The 12895-nt window shown below is 52.0% G+C and overlaps 1 protein-coding gene across 4 annotated transcripts in view; it reads left to right on the top strand.

Annotated features, from left to right (window-relative positions):
- The first annotated feature begins 9230 nt into the window (after positions 1–9230).
- TACC2 (transforming acidic coiled-coil containing protein 2) overlaps positions 9231–12895 on the top strand; it is a 300109-nt gene continuing 296444 nt past the window's right edge. For all 4 annotated transcript variants that reach the window (XM_075348634.1, XM_075348635.1, XM_075348633.1 and 1 more), the window contains exon 1: positions 9231–9395. The gene's annotated coding sequence lies outside the window, so the exon portion shown is untranslated. The remainder of the gene's footprint in view (positions 9396–12895) is intronic.

Genomic DNA, 12895 nt, shown 5'->3' with positions numbered 1-12895 from the left:
GAGGGGCACACACCAACACAAAATACAAAAAAATCAGTCAACTTCTCCCCTTTTTATCTGGTTTTAGATGTGATATTCATATTGCCCACACTTGTTACTTGCCACAGGTGTGTTTGAACAAAGATCACATGCTTAAAACAAAGTTGTTTACTCACAATTTTGGAAAGGTGCCCATTTCTGGGTTTTTGTGTGAAATGTGTCCAATTTGACTTAGTTTTCTTCTCCTTTTTTATGTTGTACCAATACACACAAAGGAAATAAATATGTATAACAAAAAAATTGTAATTGTAATAACTTTCTGGGAGAGATTTTCTGGAACAATTTCAAGGGTGCCAACACTTTTGGGCATAAATATATATATATATATATATATATATATATATATATATATATATATGTCACAAACCACCGGGGGGGTCACTCAGAAATCCCCCGCGCTGGCTACCAGTACGTCACAATCGGGGGGTAACAAGTGGGGGTCACCCCTCCTTTATACCTCCCGACCGACAGACAGAGCACGTGACGCGCTCTCTAGCGCCCCTCTTATAGTCAGGCCAATTATGGAATTGCCCGACAATAAGCAAGGAGGCCGCTATACTACTTATGCCGATTATTGAAGGGTCCCCGGTGAGAGTAGGGTATATATTCCCCCGACCTCCGCGGGCGGAATATATAATATCTTCCCGAATCTCACTGGCCTCCCCACAATAATCCTTGGCACCACTCGCTGCCACCAACCGCTTCACGGTAACTATTAGCCGAACACACAGACGTGGGATTCAAGATCGAGATAACAGAACAGCCCAAGATTAATTATATAATTTAATCAGCCTAAAGCACACTAGAAACTACAATATATACAATAGGGAATCTACGGAATATACATATGTCAGAGTACAGTTACAATCAAAGCATGGGTTACAAACAGGCATACACAGTTCCAGCAGTTACCTTGTTGTGTCTGGCCACAGGGGGCGCTGTACCCAGGTTTCTAGGATCCTTCCCACAGATGTTTCCTACACGTGCCCCCAGCGAAAAGAACGCTGGAAAATGGCCGAAGTAGGGTTATCAACCTGGGCAAATCCAGGTCCCCTCCTACCTTAGTGACCTCACGGGGAAGCACTGCCACTCCCCCTGCATGGATCAGAATTATCCAGAAAAGGGGATTGTGGCCATAACTTTGCCTGGGAGCGTCGTAGACGGACGTCAACGCTCTCATTGTGACAGTTATGAATTTAGCTACAGAACGAGGGGACTCATGACCTGTCTGCCAGTTCCCCATTGGCTGATATCACGCCTGGGGCATTTCCCAATGTCCTGCTCCCATAAAAAGGGTGTGCTAGCATCGTCTGCATGCGGAGACACCATTTTTATGGTTGCCATATTTATCGGAAATATGGCTTGCGAGATATGAACCATTTTTTACTGGAGTCGTTCTGTCTGGCTACTTCCATAGCCTTGCTAACTAGCTAGCAGCCCCCACTACAGGGTCACGGCAGGGAGTCATCCTGTGTCCATTGTTCTCACATCACCTAATTTCCATATCACAGGACATGGCCATGGAGGTGTGAGTGGAACACTGAGAACAAGAAGGGAGGGGGCACTGCCAGGGAGCGATGAGGGATTATGACTGGAGTCATAATTCATCTTCATATCCCGGGATTTGCCTCACACCTCCCCCCTTTTGAGGGCGCTAGGGGGCAGCACACTCCGGTGTTCCCCCGTGCGCCCGTCCGCGACCTCTCCTTGTCGGGACAGCCCGTCTGCGTTACCGTGGTCACGGCCCCTTTTGTGGCGAATGGTGAAGTTGTATTGCTGGAGCGCAAGGCTCCATCGCAACAATCGCCCATTCGTCCCAGAGACGGTGTGCAACCAGCTGAGGGGATTGTGGTCCGTCTCCACGATGAAGTGGCGCCCGTATAGATAGGGTTGCAGACGCTGCAGGGCCCACACTATGGCCAGGCACTCCTTCTCCATCGTGGAATAGGCAACTTCCCTTGGTAACAGCTTCCTGCTCAGGTACAAGACTGGGTGCTCTTGGCTCGCAGAGTCCACCTGGCTGAGCACCGCACCGAGGCCGAAGTCACTGGCGTCGGTCTGTACTACAAACGGCCGCGTGAAGTCGGCTGCCTGTAGCACGGGCGGGCTGGACAGGGCGTCCTTTAGGGCCCGGAAGGCTGTCTCGCAGTCCATTGTCCAATCGACTGCAGAGGGCAGCTTCTTCTTGGTGAGGTCCGTCAAGGGCTTGGCCAGGCTACTATAGCGTGGAACAAACCTCCTATAGTACCCAGCGGTCCCCAAGAAGGACATCACCTGCTTCTTGGTCCTGGGGGTGGGCCAGGATGCGATGGCTTCCACTTTCTCAGGCTCGGGCTTCAGTGTTCTCCCGCCTACCCGGTGACCGAGGTACTGGACCTCGCTCATGGCCAGCTGACACTTTCCCGGCTTGATGGTCAAACCTGCCCGGTGGATCCGCCTGAGCACCTGTGCTAGATGCTCTAGGTGGTCCTCCCAGGTGGGACTGAAGACGGCAATGTCATCCAGGTACGCGGCCGCGTACCCTTCAAGTCCCTTGAGCAGGGTGTTGACCATCCGCTGGAAAGTGGCAGGGGCATTCCTCATCCCGAATGGCATCACCGTGGACTCGTACAGTCCAAATGGGGTAATAAAGGCAGAGCGTTCCCTGGCCTTGCGAGTCAGGGGGATCTGCCAATATCCCCGGCTCAGATCCATGATGGTCAGGTACTGAGCCCCGGCCAACTGATCGAGCAGGTCATCGATGCGTGGCATTGGGTACGCATCGGCGACCGTGACAGCATTGAGCCCCCTGTAGTCCACGCAGAACCGAGTGGTTCTGTCCTTCTTAGGGACGAGGACTACAGGCGAGGCCCAAGCGCTGTTGGATGCCTGGATCACCCCCAGCTTCAGCATCTCGTCAATCTCCTGGCGCATGTGTTGCTGCACCTCCAGGGAGACCCGATATGCTGAACGCCGGATCGGGGGATGATCCCCAGTGTCCACGTGATGGACAGCCAAGTCAGTCCTTCCGGGCTGGTTGGTAAACAACCCCCGGAAGGGGTGTAGGGTGGCCCACAGCTGGGACCGTTGGTCCTCCAAGAGCTGGTGGCCAACCTCCACATCCTCAATGGATCCGCCTGCCCTAACCTGGGCTAGCATATCCAAGAGGGTTTCCGCTTCTCCCTCCTCGGGCAGGTTGCACACGGGGAGCGCACATGCCTCCCGCTCATGATGTGCCTTCGTCATGTTCACATGGAAGGGCTTCCGCCTTCCACGGGCAGGGTCCAGGGTGACCAGGTACGTCACAGGGTTGAGCTGCTGGTACACGAGGTATGGGCCTTCCCAGGCTGCCTGAAGCTTGTCCTGTGGTACGGGGACCAGTACCCACACCTCTTGACCCACTTGGTAGGTCCTCTCACAAGCGTTCTGGTCGTACCAACGCTTCTGATCGGCCTGGGCTTGAGCCATATTGTCGTGTACCAGTTGCGTCAAGGCCTGCATTTTGTCCCGGAAGCGCATGACATACTCGATAACCGACACTCCAGGGGTGGCCAAATCCCCTTCCCAAGCCTCTTTCACCAGAGCCAGGGGGCCCCGCACACGTCGCCCGTACAGGAGCTCAAACGGTGAGAATCCTGTTGAGGCCTGTGGAACCTCCCGGTAAGCAAATAACAGGTGTGGGAGATACCGCTCCCAGTCACGCCCGTGGGAGTCGACCAACATCTTAAGCATCTGCTTTAAGGTGCCATTGAACCGCTCGCACAGGCCATTAGTCTGTGGATGGTACGGGCTGGCCACCAGATGTCGCACCTGGACTTGCTTACAGAGGGCCTCCATCAGCTGGGACATGAATTGGGTCCCCCGGTCAGTGAGCATTTCCTGGGGAAAACCCACTCGGGAGAAAATCTCCAGCAATGCGGTGGCCACCTTGTCAGCCCGAATGGACGACAAGGCCACTGCTTCTGGGTACCGGGTGGCATAGTCCACTACCGTCAGTATGAAGCGTTTCCCGGAGCTGCTGGGGATGGCCAGCGGGCCGACCAGATCCACAGCCACCCTCCTGAAAGGCTCATCGATGATTGGCAGAGATACTAGTGGGGCTTTGGGGTGTGGCCCCGCCTTCCCCACTCTCTGACAGGTTTCACACGAACGGCAGTAGGCAGCCACATCGGCCCCCATTTTTGGCCAGTAGAAATGCTGGTTTAACCTGGCCTTGGTCTTAGCGATCCCTAGGTGTCCGGCCATCGGAATCTCATGTGCGATCCGCAACAACTCCGTCCGGAACGGATAGGGTACCACCAACTGTCGGTCCCTGGGCCACGCCTCCGGTGAACCCTGCTGGACCGTGGCCCGGTACAGCCGTCCTTGGTCCCAGACCACTCGCTCCGGGTCCGAGTCCGAGGGAGGCTGTGCCGCCTGCTCCTTAAGAGCTTTCAGGCTGTCGTCAGCTTCTAACGCTGCCTGAAACCCCTGACTAGATGTGGCCAGAATCGACGAGACTGTCACATCTTCAGTCAGTACCCCGGGACCTGTGTCCTGGCCTCCACCTGACTCGGCTGCCACTTGGTCAGAAGGGGAAGAGCTATCGGACCTCCGGGAGGCCCCTTGGCTTCCAGCACTCCCACTGCGGGTGACAGCGGCCACAGCCGCTGCGACCGTGGGTCGTGCCTGCTCCTCCTCCGTTCCTGACCAAGTCGCCGGTTCAGGCAGACCTACCTGGCTTCCTGACACCCCGGTTGTGGGGGAACCATGCACCGAGATCTTACCTGGGAGCACTTCCGCTCCTGGACTGGCCCCAATCTCACCTGCCTGTTCCCCTCCTGCAGCAACAGAACCCCGCTGTGAAATCTCTGGGGACCCCACATTTGCTGTGGTAGCCCCCACCCCACATACTGGTCCTCCCCCTGCAGCACCCTGCTCTCTGCTTATCCCTGCAGAGGGCAGCAGATCCCAGCTCACAGGCTGGTTACTTGTAGAGGCATTGTCACACCTTTCTCTGACCCCCTCCCCCCCTGTCACAGCTGCAGCTGTGTGTGTGTCTATGGTGTCTGTGCAAGCAGAAATATCAGAGTTCACTCCCTCCTCCCTTACATCATTCATAGATAACACATTAACATTGTCAGGAGTCATGTCCGTACTGGCTGAAGGTTCAGCCCTTGGTGGGGGCCCAAACTGGGAGGTTATCTGCCCCAAATCTGTCCCAAGTAGCACGTTTGCAGGGATCCGATCAGTTACCCCCACCTCCCTCACCCCTCGCCCTGCGCCCCAGTCCACATAAACGTCAGCAACAGGCAGCGCCGGGTCAATGCCTCCAATCCCGGAGACAGCGAGGGTTTTTCCAGGGATCAAGTCTTGGGGGGACACCATCTCAGGCCGCACCAGAGTCACCTCCGAGGCGCTGTCTCGCAGTCCTATGGTCACAGACCGGCCGACGGTGACAGGTTGGAAGCTGTCCAGGGACCTACCACCACCCCCACCCACACAATACACCTTGGGCGGCCCTTGGGACGGGGACGGAGCCGGGGCCTTGGGACGCTGAGGGCACATGGCCTTGAAGTGTCCAGGTAGGTTGCACTGGTGGCACCGTCTTGGTTCCGCCACGGGCCTGGAGAGGGGAGTTGAGGGGGACACCCCCTGCAGTCTAGGGGCAGGTGGGGCAGTCGCAGAATTCATCTTACCCCCTCTCCAGGTGCTGCTGGTGGCCGCTCTCCTGGCCTCAGGGGCCCGGTTGTTGGTGTAGTCATCGGCAAGGGCAGCTGTAGCCGTGGACCCCTTTGGCTTCTGGTCTCGGATGAACTGGCGGAGATCCTCAGGGCAGTTCCACAAGAGTTGCTCCGTGATGAACAAGTCCAGGATCTCCGGTCCGGTGGAAAGCTGCAGGCCTTGGGTCCAGTGGTCGGCAGCTCGGGCAAGTGCCCGCCGGTGGTCAGCCCAGGAGTCCTTTGGTCCCTTCTGCAGGGTCCGGAACTTCTTGCGGTAGGACTCCGGAGTGAGGTTGTACTGTTGGATCAGGGCCCGCTTGATGGTGTCGTAGCCCTGATCTGCCTCAGCAGGCAAGTCCCCAAGGATATCCAGGGCCTTACCCCTTAAACGGGGGGTCAGGTATTTGGCCCACTGGTCCTTGTTCAGATGGTGCTGCAAGCAAGTCCGTTCAAAAGCAGTCAAGAAAGAGTCCAAGTCTCCATCCTTCTCCAGCACTGGGAAGTCCTCAACACGGACCTTTGGAAGTTTGGTGTCTTGAAGGTCACGTGCGGCTGATGAGGGCCGGAGCTGAGCTAGCTGCAGCTGGTAGTCACGCTCTGCCTGGCGCTCTTCACGCGCTGCCTGCCGCTCCGCAGCCTCAGCCTCACGCGCTGCTTGCCGCTCTGCCTGCCGCTCCGCAGCCTCAGCCTCACACGCTGCCCTGCGCTCTGCCAGGAGTGCCTGGTAGCCCTCCCGGTCTCCAGCCTGGAGTAGGGCCATAGCCATTTGAAGAAGGCTATCCGAGCCTCCCAGGCTCGGTGGAATGGCACGTGGTGATCTGCGGCCCGCTGCGGAGCCTGGTGGTTCACTGTCCATTGCAGAGCGGAGGGCTGGCATCTGGCTCGTTGAGGACCCTTGGGTGAGCTGCTCCTCATCTTGTCCAGCAGTCCCAGGTTGTGCGATGTCCTCTGCAGAGCTGTTCTCTGGCGTCGGGCTCCTGGAGGACTCGTGGGCAACCTCCTCATCGTCTCTGGCCTGAGCATCGGCCATTCCTTTGGCTTTGCTCCTGGTGCTATCAGCCATTGTTGCAGACTTTGGTCACTGACACAGAACTGACACCTGATGCCTCCACACACCTTACAGTATCTGCACTCTGACACTCTAGGGTTGAGCTGGTCTGAAGACCCCAGCAGCCACAGCTACTGCAGGCAGTCTTTAGTGTCTGGGAGTATGGGTCTCACACTCACACACACTATTATCTCGATCCCACCGCTATGCCACCAATATGTCACAAACCACCGGGGGGGTCACTCAGAAATCCCCCGCGCTGGCTACCAGTACGTCACAATCGGGGGGTAACAAGTGGGGGTCACCCCTCCTTTATACCTCCCGACCGACAGACAGAGCACGTGACGCGCTCTCTAGCGCCCCTCTTATAGTCAGGCCAATTATGGAATTGCCCGACAATAAGCAAGGAGGCCGCTATACTACTTATGCCGATTATTGAAGGGTCCCCGGTGAGAGTAGGGTATATATTCCCCCGACCTCCGCGGGCGGAATATATAATATCTTCCCGAATCTCACTGGCCTCCCCACAATAATCCTTGGCACCACTCGCTGCCACCAACCGCTTCACGGTAACTATTAGCCGAACACACAGACGTGGGATTCAAGATCGAGATAACAGAACAGCCCAAGATTAATTATATAATTTAATCAGCCTAAAGCACACTAGAAACTACAATATATACAATAGGGAATCTACAGAATATACATATGTCAGAGTACAGTTACAATCAAAGCATGGGTTACAAACAGGCATACACAGTTCCAGCAGTTACCTTGTTGTGTCTGGCCACAGGGGGCGCTGTACCCAGGTTTCTAGGATCCTTCCCACAGATGTTTCCTACACGTGCCCCCAGCGAAAAGAACGCTGGAAAATGGCCGAAGTAGGGTTATCAACCTGGGCAAATCCAGGTCCCCTCCTACCTTAGTGACCTCACGGGGAAGCACTGCCACTCCCCCTGCATGGATCAGAATTATCCAGAAAAGGGGATTGTGGCCATAACTTTGCCTGGGAGCGTCGTAGACGGACGTCAACGCTCTCATTGTGACAGTTATGAATTTAGCTACAGAACGAGGGGACTCATGACCTGTCTGCCAGTTCCCCATTGGCTGATATCACGCCTGGGGCATTTCCCAATGTCCTGCTCCCATAAAAAGGGTGTGCTAGCATCGTCTGCATGCGGAGACACCATTTTTATGGTTGCCATATTTATCGGAAATATGGCTTGCGAGATATGAACCATTTTTTACTGGAGTCGTTCTGTCTGGCTACTTCCATAGCCTTGCTAACTAGCTAGCAGCCCCCACTACAGGGTCACGGCAGGGAGTCATCCTGTGTCCATTGTTCTCACATCACCTAATTTCCATATCACAGGACATGGCCATGGAGGTGTGAGTGGAACACTGAGAACAAGAAGGGAGGGGGCACTGCCAGGGAGCGATGAGGGATTATGACTGGAGTCATAATTCATCTTCATATCCCGGGATTTGCCTCACAATATATATATACAGTTGTCATGGAAAATATTCAGACCCCTTTAAATTTTGATAAATACCCTCTGCTTCCTGCAGGGGATGCCGGTTATTCAGATCATTCTGGGGAAGTGTGGAGGCTGCTGCTGCTGTGTGGTGTAAAAGTACCTGTTGTAGTTACTTTCTCCTTTTCTTTGTTACCCCTCCCTTTGCACCTTTTGTAGTCCCCTGGTGTGGGTTACTGGTGTGCGTGTGTTTCAGTTGGTACACCCTGTGTTTTGTCTTTTGTTATTGGGGTGTTGGGGTTTCTGTCATGGTCTGTCACTTTGGGTGGAGGGGATATTATAATCAGTGCCAGCACTGAGATAGGGAGAGGTTGGGGGCTCAGATGTCTCCACCTTCAAGTGTATTTCTGGGTTGAGGGCAAGCCTAGGGCACCCCCATAGCTTGGGGGTAAGCTCAGGGGCCATCCGTCCTGTCATTCTCCCAATTGGTCACGCATGGCGTGACAATTATGGAATCAGAAAGGTACATTTGTATAATTTTTTCCATCTATATTCTCTATGGACTATGAGTAAGGACCGTAAGGTCAGAAACACACCAGTCCTGTCATGTTTTTTTTCTCCATATTGATTGTGACTCCTTTTATTGTGTTGGTGAAGGTGTAAATAAGAACCGTCTTTGTGCTGGCGTTTATGGATACATGATGGATTACTAAGTGGCCATGCACTGACTATGCTGAGACGACGGATTCTTTTGATTCTTTTATGTAACTGTTACATTTTCTGTTCCTTACACAGAATGTTTTGTGACTTTTTTCCCCCTTTTGGGCCAGTTCTGTCCCTGCCCCCCAATGTTAGTTGTAGCGTCTGAGCATTGCAGGCCCGGTATATAGCGATGGGATCAGATTCCTCACACTTCACAAGAGTTTCACATCCCATTTATAGAAGCTGGCTCCATGTGACCTGCTCAGGAGAGAGGATCAGCATTCACTGCCAGCAGGGACAGGAGAGGCAGAGGAAGGCTACACAGCAGCCGGGATTACCAGACAGGCTCACAGGCAGAACACACTCTGGACAGACTTTGAGACAAGGGCAGAGATTATCAGGTGATTCAGAGTGCAGAGGACGGCTCCGCTCCTGGGATATGTGAGAAGGGTAAGACCATGACTTGTACATAACGTCGCTTTGGATCCAAACGTTTTAAAGAAATACTAACCTGTAAGGCTAGGTTCACATTTCCGTTGTTTTAAATCCGTCAGGTCCGTCAGCGACGGATCAGTCGTTTTTTAGATGTCAACTGACGCAACAGGCTAAGTTCACATTTCCGTTGTTTTGTATCAGTCACATGCGTCGCTTGACGCATGTGACTGATGCGCTGTTCAACGCTGTACAACGGATGACTTTATCGGATTCCGTTGTGTGCGGGGGGCGGAGTTCGGGGGGGGGAGGGAGTTCGGGGGGGGGAGCCGAGCGGGGCCGTGGCACTGAGGACGTCAGTGCCGCAGGGACTGCAGGACAGGTGAGTGTGTGTGTGTGTGTGTATACACATGCTGAATGCGGGAGGGGGCGGAGCCGAGCGGGGGGCGGGGCCAGGCGCTGAGGATGTCAGTGGCAGTGCTGCGGTCTGCATGGCTGGGGACAGCTGAGTGTATGTGTGTGTGTGTGTGCATGTATGTATGTATGTATGTGTGTGCACATGCGGAGTGCGGGAGGGGGCGGAGCCGAGCGGGGGGGCGGGGCCAGACGAGGGTGTCAGTGGCAGTGCTTGTCTGCATGGCTGGGGACAGGTGTGTGTGTGTGTGTGTGTGTGTACACACATGTACGGGAGGGGGCGGGGCCGAGCGGGGAAGTGTCGGCCTCCCTGCACACGTAACCACACTAAATATCGGGTAGCAAAGCACCCGATGTTTACCTTGGTTACCCGATATTTACCTTGGTTACGGGCCTACACCGCTTAGCACTGGCTGCTTGCACCGTAACCAGGGTAAATATCGGGTAACCAACCAAAGCTGGTGACGTGTGCAGGGAGCCAGAGAGCATGCGCAGCGAAATCTGACGGATCTCGCTGCTCAAAAAACGTTACATGCTGCGTTCATCCCGCCCGGCGGTCAGTCGTTCCACGACTGATCAGTCGGGCGGAGGGTGCAACGCATCATCAGTCACAATCCGCTGCTCATACAAGTCTATGGGAGCAACGGAATTCGCTAAACGGATTCCGTTGTTTACAAGAGCAGCGGATTCTGACTGATACATTTTAGCGGAAATGTGAACTTAGCCTTAGATGTGTTTTTCACAGGATTCCTTTCACAGGAATCCTGTGAAAAAACTGATCCGTCGCGTCCGTTATATCCGCTGTGCGTCCGTTTTTTGACGGATCCAGCCTGATCCGTTTGTGTTTGGGACAGCCCAGTGGGTGTGCCAAACATGCTGGGCATGCTCAGTAGAGCATGACGGAATCCAGCGCTGGATACTGTTGTAAGACGGATTACGACGGAATCCAGCACCATAGACAAACATTACAAGCTTGACGGATTCCTGCGCGGTGCGTTAATTTTGACGGCCCGAAAAACTTTACATTCTGCGTTGTTTCCGCCCGGCGGTCAGTCCAAAAATGACTGATGCGCCGTACAGCGGATGCAACGCAAGGTAATCAGTTGCAATCCGCCACTAATACAAGTCTATGGGAACTAACGGAATCCGCTAAATGGATTCCGTTGTTTACCAGAGCCATGGATTGTGACTGATACAATTTAACGGAAATGTGAACCTAGCCTAACATGTCGTGGAATTATAACATTTCCTTTCTTTATATAAGTAAGTTTACAAATGCCAGTCTGTACTGATGGAGGACTTATGGTAACAGCATACATGGGGACCTGTGGGTTATATCGGCAACCACATATACACATGAAACCAGAAGTTTACATACACTATCTATAAAGACACATCTGCATGTTATTGTTTAGTTAAAAGTATGTTCTAATTTATCTAAAGTTGTCCAATGCCTATTTTAAGCTGGGCAGATTTAAGATAGCAAACCTAGCCCTACCCGGGGTCCAAGGCCCTTAAAGGGACTCTGTCATCAGGTTTTTGCTCCCCATCTGAGAGCGCATAATGTAGACAGAGACCCTGATTCCAGCGATGTGTCACTTACTGAGCTTTTTGCTGTCATTTTGATCAAATCAATGTTTTCTCTGCTTTGGAAGTCATGTGCCAGTCCTTTGTATTGACCACACATGTATTTATACATATAAATCAGATCTCTTCTGAGATGTTTTTTTTTCTTTAACTAAAGAAGCCCAACTTTTCCAACCTCTCATCATATGGGAGGCCTTCCATTCCTTACAATAATCTAGTTGTCTTTGAACTAATTTCTGAATATGCTTTTTAAAATGTGGAGCCCAAAACTGGATCCCATATTATAGATGTGGCCTTCCAATTGATTATAGAGGGGTAACAATACATTGGGATCGCTGGCGCAGAAATGCACAATTAATAAGATTGTCCGAAACTTGCCAATGTCTCACAGTTATCGGGGAAAGATCCTTTAAATCAAACCCTAACAACATGTTGTACACCTCTTTTGGTCAATCACAAGTGTGAGAGAATAGAATTCATTTTGTTCTTATAGAAACCATCTTGTCTTAAAACTAATGATGTCATAGGGCTCAGCTAACACAGATGGGCGGGGAAGTTTCATATTTCTATACACACCCCTGCAGCTCCTATTGGTGCATAGTGCAGAGGAGTTATTTCTTTGTCTGAGGTACTATATAACTGGTCACATGATGTAATAAAGCAGAAACTTTCAGTACACCACAAAGTGTGTGTGCTGCAATGATTTCCCAAGCACTCATAAAACAAATCTTAATAATTTAAAGATCCAATGGCATAGAAGGACTGCATTTCACTCACACAAGTACTTATGATTTTAAGGAGCTGTCATTGGCAGCCCCTTACACAGCCCTATCATCTGCCAGATTTGACATGAAAATTCCAAATTTTGTAGCTTATGCTAATGGGAAACATGGGAAATCTAAGTTACCGCTTTCTGCTTCCCCTGACACATATCTAAAAGCAAAGGTCCTTCTGAATAGAAAAAGAAAAGGGACAGATAGGTGAAAACTTGCAGTTTAGCCTTAATTGATCTGACATTTGTTGCCTGTCCATAAAAGGAGGCTTAATGATAGAAATAATCCTTTAATTAAATACCATTTAATGATATATCCTGAGCACAGAGTTTATGGTGAAGTGACAAGTAGACATGCACGTTCTGTATAGATGGTGGGAACCTTCACTCTCCATCTAAAAACTTTATTTTGTAAAATGATCCACGGAGCAGTCATAGGGGCAATCACACCGACCCATGAGAAAACCAATGACCAATGGTTCCTCTGTTTGGCCAATGAATGTTTTTAGTGGACTTAAGGGCCCCCTGTCGGGCACAGATCAGGGATATCAAATTTGCTGCTTTCTCCCCTATGACCTGCATCACGTCTGGTTGTGAAAAGTGCAATTTGAATAATAGGTGTATATTACAGAAATGCTTGTGATGAAAAGTGGTTAACGGTTTTAATACCTGGATACAATGATAGTGATTCATATCAAGACTTGGATATTTGCTTAAAGCTCTTGGCAGCTTTAGTAGACATGTC

Source organism: Anomaloglossus baeobatrachus, chromosome 5 (assembly GCF_048569485.1).
Source record: "Anomaloglossus baeobatrachus isolate aAnoBae1 chromosome 5, aAnoBae1.hap1, whole genome shotgun sequence".
Lineage (NCBI taxonomy): Eukaryota > Metazoa > Chordata > Amphibia > Anura > Aromobatidae > Anomaloglossus > Anomaloglossus baeobatrachus.
Note: the sequence above shows the minus strand (reverse complement) of the source record. Positions and strands in the feature narration are given on the sequence as shown.